This window comes from Cicer arietinum, chromosome 5 (genome assembly GCF_000331145.2).
Source record: "Cicer arietinum cultivar CDC Frontier isolate Library 1 chromosome 5, Cicar.CDCFrontier_v2.0, whole genome shotgun sequence".
NCBI lineage: Eukaryota > Viridiplantae > Streptophyta > Magnoliopsida > Fabales > Fabaceae > Cicer > Cicer arietinum.
Genome location: NC_021164.2, coordinates 56400167 through 56408383, shown reverse-complemented (window position 1 = coordinate 56408383; position 8217 = coordinate 56400167).

Sequence of the window (8217 nt, the reverse complement as noted above, 5' to 3'; positions counted from 1 at the left end):
TTAAAATTAACTAAATTAAAAAATTTATAACACAATTGAATTTAATTTAAAAATATCAAAATATATGAATTTTTTAATGCACTGTATTAAGTAGCATGAAATAGTATTAAGTGGTTTTTATTGATTTTAAACAGGTAATCTATATGAAATAGAGGATTACGCAGAACCAGGTGCTAATCCTAAACATGATCCTCGCAAGCCTCACCCACCTCCACCATGTGAGTGGCTATATCGTATCTATTCACATTTTCTATTCACATTTGTTTTCCAAAATGTTACACAACTAAAATAATTGGAATGTAATAATTTTGATTGATGGAAATATTAGTATCACATTATTCGATGCATTCTAACACAATTTTTATTTTTAAAAATATTGTTTTATGGTAGTCTTGTTGACCAAATCAACTCCATCTTCTTCTGTTTATAATATTTTCTGAATTTTATCTGTTTATAATAAAAATTTAACTTATATATACTTTTGGTATATATTTAATTTTATGAGTATGATTTTAAATGTAATTATAATAAAAATAAACAAATTTGATTCTAATTTATTATGATAGAATATATGAGGAAAGTAATAAATTTGGTTGATTATATAAATAATAAAAGGAAGCAATTTTGACCAACATATTTTCCGTAGCATTGTTTACGAGTTTTTAACAAATTTAACGACAAGATTAATGGTGAGAGATTAGAGTGATTTATGTCATCAACAACAAATCTTTGCAAATTAATCTGCTCTGTTTTTCTTAATTTGCATATCATTCCATTTATTAAGTTTTCGTTGCTCTTTATTTTTTTTATTCCAGTTCCTATTTTGATAGCTTGATTCTAGCCTTTATTTTCTGTAATTTTATTTATTGTAATTCATTTATTACACAATAATAGAATATTACATGATTTTTTTTCTTTACAGTTTATGTGGCTTGAACCTTAATATCATCCTAAATTTACATAAAAAATTTTATTTGCATTACTATTCTCACTACTTAAAAGAATATATGATTTCAATAGCTCTTATGGTAATGTTTTATAATTCTTTTTCAGTGAACCATCCAAAGATGCAGATTCGTATGGACGACAACAAATATTAATTCACTAAGTTCAATCACAAGATTAATTATCAACGTGTTATGGACATGGTGAGTTTACATTAAGATACTAGTATGAGAAAAAAAATAAGTCATGTATGTATTGATATAAAGAAAATAATTCATAATGTGCTTTCATTATTATAATCCATTAATGGTTTTTGAGTTAGGGTGAGTTTTGTTTAAATAAGGAATTGAGGGCAAATAAATATGGAAAATATGAAAAATAGAGGATAAGCAATTGTTTAAAGGATAAGCAATTTAATTACAATAAAAAAAATATCAAAAAAAATTAAGAGACATATAGAATTATGGAAAATATCAAAAAAAATTAGTTTATAGATAAAATGATATAATTACAATAAAAAATTTACACATAATTAAGATGTCTCTAGTTTGAACCTAAGACATAATATACAATCTAACAATATCGACATTTGTTTAGACTTAAAAGACTTATCAAATTACTTTTATCAAATTACTTTTTATCCTTTGTGTAACATATCAATGTAAAGTTATTTTATAAAATTATTTAAAGTTTTATATCGACGTATTTTCTTCCTCCAAACCACTCTTATTAATATTTGATGGGGATGTGAAATTGTGCAAGGAGGAATCCACTTCTTCAAAAAAAATTATTCAAACTAAGCATTAAAATTTAAAATGAATTCTCACTTTCAATTAATTTCCTTCAACCAAACACTATTTTAGATTCTTAATGACGTCCGATATTAGATATTGTTCGATCAAGAACCTTCAAATTTAGATCCATGAAATCGAGATCTTCTATGGTCAAATTTGAGTGAGATTATGATGGAAAACAGTGGTTTGGTGGAACCGCAAAAGAGGTGCATCTGAAACCACTTGTAAGCTCAAGCTCATGAATGATCACGAGATAGTAAACAATAGAAAATGTGTGTTCGCATGTTGTATTGGGTCTGTTTTAGTCAAATCTATTATTCGATACGATCCAATTTTATTCGGAAAATTCAACTCGTCGACTAGCACATTGATTTGTGTTGGATCATCAAATCCACAAGACTAAAATTTAAAAAAAAAAGTTCAAAAAACCTATATAATTACATGACTTTCTTTTTTATGAAAAATTCAAAATTTACACTAAATTCGAGAATTTAAAATTTGAACAATTGGATTTAATTGAACCAAACCACATTGAGTTTGAACAAGCTGGTTTGGGTTCAACCCTCACTTCAACAAATTTGAATAAAATATAAATTTAATTGATTTGGATGAGCAGATACGGGTTATCTTAGGCAATATGTCATTACTCTCATACACACTTTGCAATAATCACTTTATGCATATAAAGACACACAAACCTCTCTCTTTACATAGAAGAGAATGATTGGTTCAAATAATTTAAACTCTTACTATATAAGACAATGTTGCACTAAAGTCAAAAAATATTAGAAATTTATCGTATTGTATTGGAGTATGTGTCCAACGGTCACATTTATCTAAAAGGACGTAAAAACATCTAAATTGATTTTTTAGAATACTTTATGGTAGTTAAATGTTATGAACCCTAAATATACTAATATAAATGTTACACTTAAAGCTTGAACAATGATAAGAAGATTAATTTGGTGTCTTGGGACATATGTCCAACGACCATATCCATTCTCCACATTAGAATGAAGACTTACATATCAACTATAACTACAAGAAGCTTGTATATACTCAAGTTTTCATAGATTAAAATTAGAGTTGTTAATTTGACAAATCCATTAATTATTGGTCTCAGTTCATATGTTGGAAGGGCAAAAAAAATTCATAATTAAAAAGGCCCCAAAAAGTATGCCCCAACACTAAAAAGTCCTTAAAATTTTATGGGCTTAGAGGGCCTATAGGCCCACTTTTAAAAGAAAAACAAATTGATTTTTTTTTCGAGAAATGATTTTTTCTTAAAATTCATCGATAAAAAAGTTTTGATTTGTTTCCGATAAAAAATTATTTACGATTTTTTTTTGAAATTTTTTAAGTTGAGAAAAAATTAATTAATTTTTCTCGAGAATTTTCTTTTTAAATTTTTTTAGAAAAAAGTAATTTAAAATTTTTCTAAGAAAAAACTATTTATTTTTAATTTTTTTGAGAAAAATAAATTTCTAAAAATTAAAAAAAAAATCAAAATTAATAAAATATTGGAAGTCTATAAACCCCCTCCTCCTTTAAGCCCCCTGAAATAATGGATCGGTGCTTTAGAAAAATTATTTTAATAAAAGATCTAATATTAGGGACTTAATAAGAAACCTTATAATTTAAAACTTTTTTTAAATAGGAACCACTAAATAAATTTTTTTCAAGATATAAGATATCACAACGACACAAAATATTGATCACGTGACTGCAAAATAGTTATACCAATTAAATACTCACTTAGTAAAAATCCATACAATTAAGTAATAATCAAATAATAAAATCATAACAATTATAGAAATAACTCAACCTAAATGTCATCTATGAGATTTAATTCCAAAGGTCTAAACGTACAAGTCATCACATTTATTACAAATAAAGTAAAATAACAAATCATCAATATTAGATTTTTTTTATCAATATATTCCCTTTTTTAAAATATTGAACCAAAATACTTTATTTTATAATTTATATACTAAAATGTCCAATTTTTTGGAGCTACTTGGAGGTCGTAGCCTGGGGGTGCGACTAACTAAAGGAATAATTTTTTTCTTAGTAGGAGGTAGCTGGCTGGAGATGCGACCTCCCAAAGGGTTTTTAAAAAAAAAAAATATTTCGTTTTCAGTTTTATGTAATTGTTAATATTTTAATAAATAATAAAATTAATAAATAATTATATTAAATAATTCATTAATAAATAATAATAATAATAATAATAATAAAAAATACATTAATAAATAATAATAACAATAATAATTATTAATTATTATTATTGTTATTATTATTAAAAATTGTTATAATTAAAATTAAAATAGTAAATTAATATTATTATTATTATTATTATTATTAAAATTAATTAAAATTAAAAACAGTAAATTATATTATAAATTTAAAAGAAAATACATTAATAAAAAAATTGCATTAAAATACATTAAATTAACGAAAACAAATATATGTTATTGATGTCCACCTAAATGACCTCCAATTCCATTTCGTCGAACTCGTCTAGCCCTCTAAACGAGTTGAGGTTCTTCTGTTATATAAATTTACCATTTTAAAAAATCCGTAATTGGTTAGGCAATTTATGATTAATCAATTTGTTAAAATTAATTTGATGCTTACCAAATTTGCTACTTACCAAATTAGACAATTTGCGATTAATCAATTAGTTACCAAATTGGACAATTTGCGATTAATCAAATAAAATACAATAACATAAAATAAAATCAAATCAAATCAAATACAATACAATAAAATACAATAAAATAAAATAAAATAAAATACAATACAATAAACATACAAATGCTTTAATATATTGGATCAGCTATATGATTCGTTGATAGTTCCATGATAAAAATAAATTTTTTGATTAAGAGATGTATTTGAATGTAAGGAAGAGATGTGATAAAGAAGAAAAATGAGGAAGTTGTGGACTTGTGGTAAAATTGGAGAACAAATGGTGTATTGTATTTTATTTTATTTTATTTTATTGTATTGTATTTTATTTTATTTTATGTTATTGTATTTTATTTGATTAATCGCAAATTGTCCAATTTGGTAACAAATTGATTAATCGTAAATTATCCAATTTGTTAAGTAGCAAATTTGGTAAGTATCAAATTAATTTTAACAAATTGATTAATCATAAATTGCCCAACCAATTTCGGATTTTTTAAAATGGTAAATTTATATAACCGGAAGAACTTCAACTCGTTCAAAGGGCTAGACGAGTTCGACGAAATCCTAGATGTGGAATTAGAGGTCATTTAGGTGGACATCAATAAGATGTATTTTTTCTGTTAATTTAATGTATTTTGTTTCATGTTATTAATGTAATTTTGTTTATTAATGTATTTTCTTTTAAATTTATAATATAATTTACTATTTTTAATTTTAATTACTTTTAATAATAATAATAATATTAATTTACTATTTTAATTTTAACTTTTTTTTTAATTATTTTTAATTATAACACTTTTTAATAATAATAACAATAATAATAATTAATTAATTATTATTATTATTATTGTTATTATTATTTATTAATATATTATTATTATTTATTATTGTACTTTTATTATTATTATTATTTATCAATGTATTATTTAATATAATTATTTATTAAAATATTAACAATTACATAAAACTGAAAACGAATTAAATTTTTTTTTAAAAACCCTTTGGGAGGTCGCATCCCCAGCCAACGACCTCCTACTAGGGAAAAAAATGTTCCTTTAGCTGGTCGCACTCCCAGGCCACGATCTCCAAGTAACCCAAAAAAGTAAGGCATTTTAATATATAAATTACAAAAGGGGGTATTTTGATTCAAAACTTTGAAAAAAAGGATATATTGATAAAAAAATCCTCAATATTACGGACTTCTACCAATCACCCGCACCTAGAGGGACATATGCACCATCATTTAACCTTCCATTTTTTTCTCATAGATTTTAACGAAATTCTAAATGCAAAAAAGAAAAAGAAAGATTTGTTTTCAAATATAAATTTTCAATAGACTTATTTACTTTAAAAATTCAATTAATAATTTGATTGCTTTATTTCTTTAAAACAATAAGAGTAGTCATGATTATTTAGACACATACGTCAAAAATAATTTCCTAAAATCAAGGACTTTAAGTTTTCTACTAAGGACACACCCTGGTTGGTCATAATAGTGAACATTTGTGAAAAACTCTTCCAACAAGTCTAACACTAGTACAAAAGTCTTTCAAAGCCTCCAATTGCACGCTAACGTACTTCCTCCCATCTTCTCCTACTAGATTGATCTACAATATTTCTCATACATAGTGTAAAAAAATTATATATGTATCAAGTAAATAGCATCAAAATACACACATATTTTAAGTAGTAAGATACCCTCTTTTCATTAGCCTTATTATTTTTGCAAAGACTTAAAAAAAAATCGTCTAACTAATACACACATAAGAACCGAAATGAACATTAAAGAAAAAATATCAAGAAAATGCGGACTATATCGAATAACCATACACAAACGTTATATGAATGTTACTGACAACTCTAATCGATTTATAATTTTTTGTATTTTTAATAATGTTAATAAATTTAACTTTTTTTTAATTATTATATAATTGTATATTTTATTTATTATTTGATAAAATAAAATAAAATCAACTCGTAGAAAGTCGCCTAGGGAGATCTTCTTAAACTTAAAAATAAAAAACATAAACAACACAAGGTTATTAAATAGAAACCGAAATTCTTTACTAGCAACTTCGTAGAGTAAATTGATATTAAAATTTTTAAGTAGAATATATTAATTTTTTTTATTTTTAAATGTGAGTTAATTAAAAAATCTATAAAAAAATCAAAATTGTAATTAAGCTGAAATAATAATGTTTAAGAGAGTAATATTTTTTTCTATTTGAATCTAAGATGATGTAAAATACTCTAATTTGTCTCGTTTTGTTATGTAATAAAATTATCTTTTAGATTGAAAATAGTATAATCTTAAGGCACAATGGTGAAAAAAGAATTGATTTAAATATATATGATTGGTTATTGCAGTTATGTGTTTTTATTTGTCTGTGTAATTTTTTGTTTTTGTTTAATTTTTGTTTTTGTAAATATATTTTGTATTATTCTTTGCTTTTTTCTTTTTGGTAATTGTAAAATTAGTTTTTATTAAAATAAGTTTATGCAATATATATAATATTTAATTTTAATCTATCAATTATTAGAGATATAAACAGTTATAAGGATCAATTTTAATAAATAGAGAAAATAATTTTGTAGAGACTAAAACTAAAATAAATATAAATAAAATACAAATATATACAAAAAGAGACAAATTAAATAAAAAACAAAGAGTATTTACATAGACCACTCCAGAAAATTTTATAGCATCGATAAAAATCTCTCTCAGTAAGAAAGTGGAAATAAAAAAATACAAAGACTTAAAATTAATTTCTTTTTCATCTTTACTCCTTTGTTTTCTATTAAATATGAAGATAATCCTTTAATTGATCTTTAATAAATTCACAACTTATTATTTTAATATTTCTTTAAAGATTTGTTTTGTATTACATAGAGAGACACACTCTTTATGGATCTTGGTGTTGACGAGAGTCCTATCATGTAGTACTATTGATGAATATTTCTCCAAATACATACGTAATTAATGTCAATCCAAAACTCATATTTGTACACAAAATTCCGACACCGTATCATTTCATTTGATTCCAGTATGTTTAGATTTTGAAAAGAGAAAAAAATTATATAAAATCCAAAACCATATAACTTATTCGAGGAGTATAATGTCTAATATCAACTTTTGTATTTCAAAAATATTTCTAATGTTAATCTCCCCCTCCAATTGTTCTTAAATTCTGTCTCCCATGAGAATATAAATAGAGCTTGGAATTGGACTAATCCTATGCTCGCAATGTCTTAACATTGATAGTGGTATATAATATACAAATAATTTCAATTTAGATATTTAGACTTAAGCAAAATTATATTGACATTTTTTATTTTATTTAATTATAACAAATTTTCTTTTTGTTCTACAAGTTTTCTTTACATAAAGTAATCATATTTAAGACACATCATATACTAAAAATAGATACTTCTGTTAAACCAAATATTGTAGAAAATTTACCCCTTCTGTTAAACCAAATATTCATTGTTACTTTGTTTTGTATTTTTCTTAATAAATATTCTTTTTTTGTTCTATATAACTAAATACTAAATGTGAGTATATTTCTCGGTTGGATTATTTACTTATTTAACAACTTTTTTTTTATTTTTTATGTTTTAAGTATTTTATCGATGAATATTTTTTTGTTCTATATAACAAATTTGTTCCATATAAGTATTTTATGTTTTAAAAACACATTGATTTTTTTTTTTTTCAAATGTTGATTTGCATTTTTTAATAAATTTTTGTAAGTAAAGAAGTACGCCTAAGAGAGAGAGAGAGAGG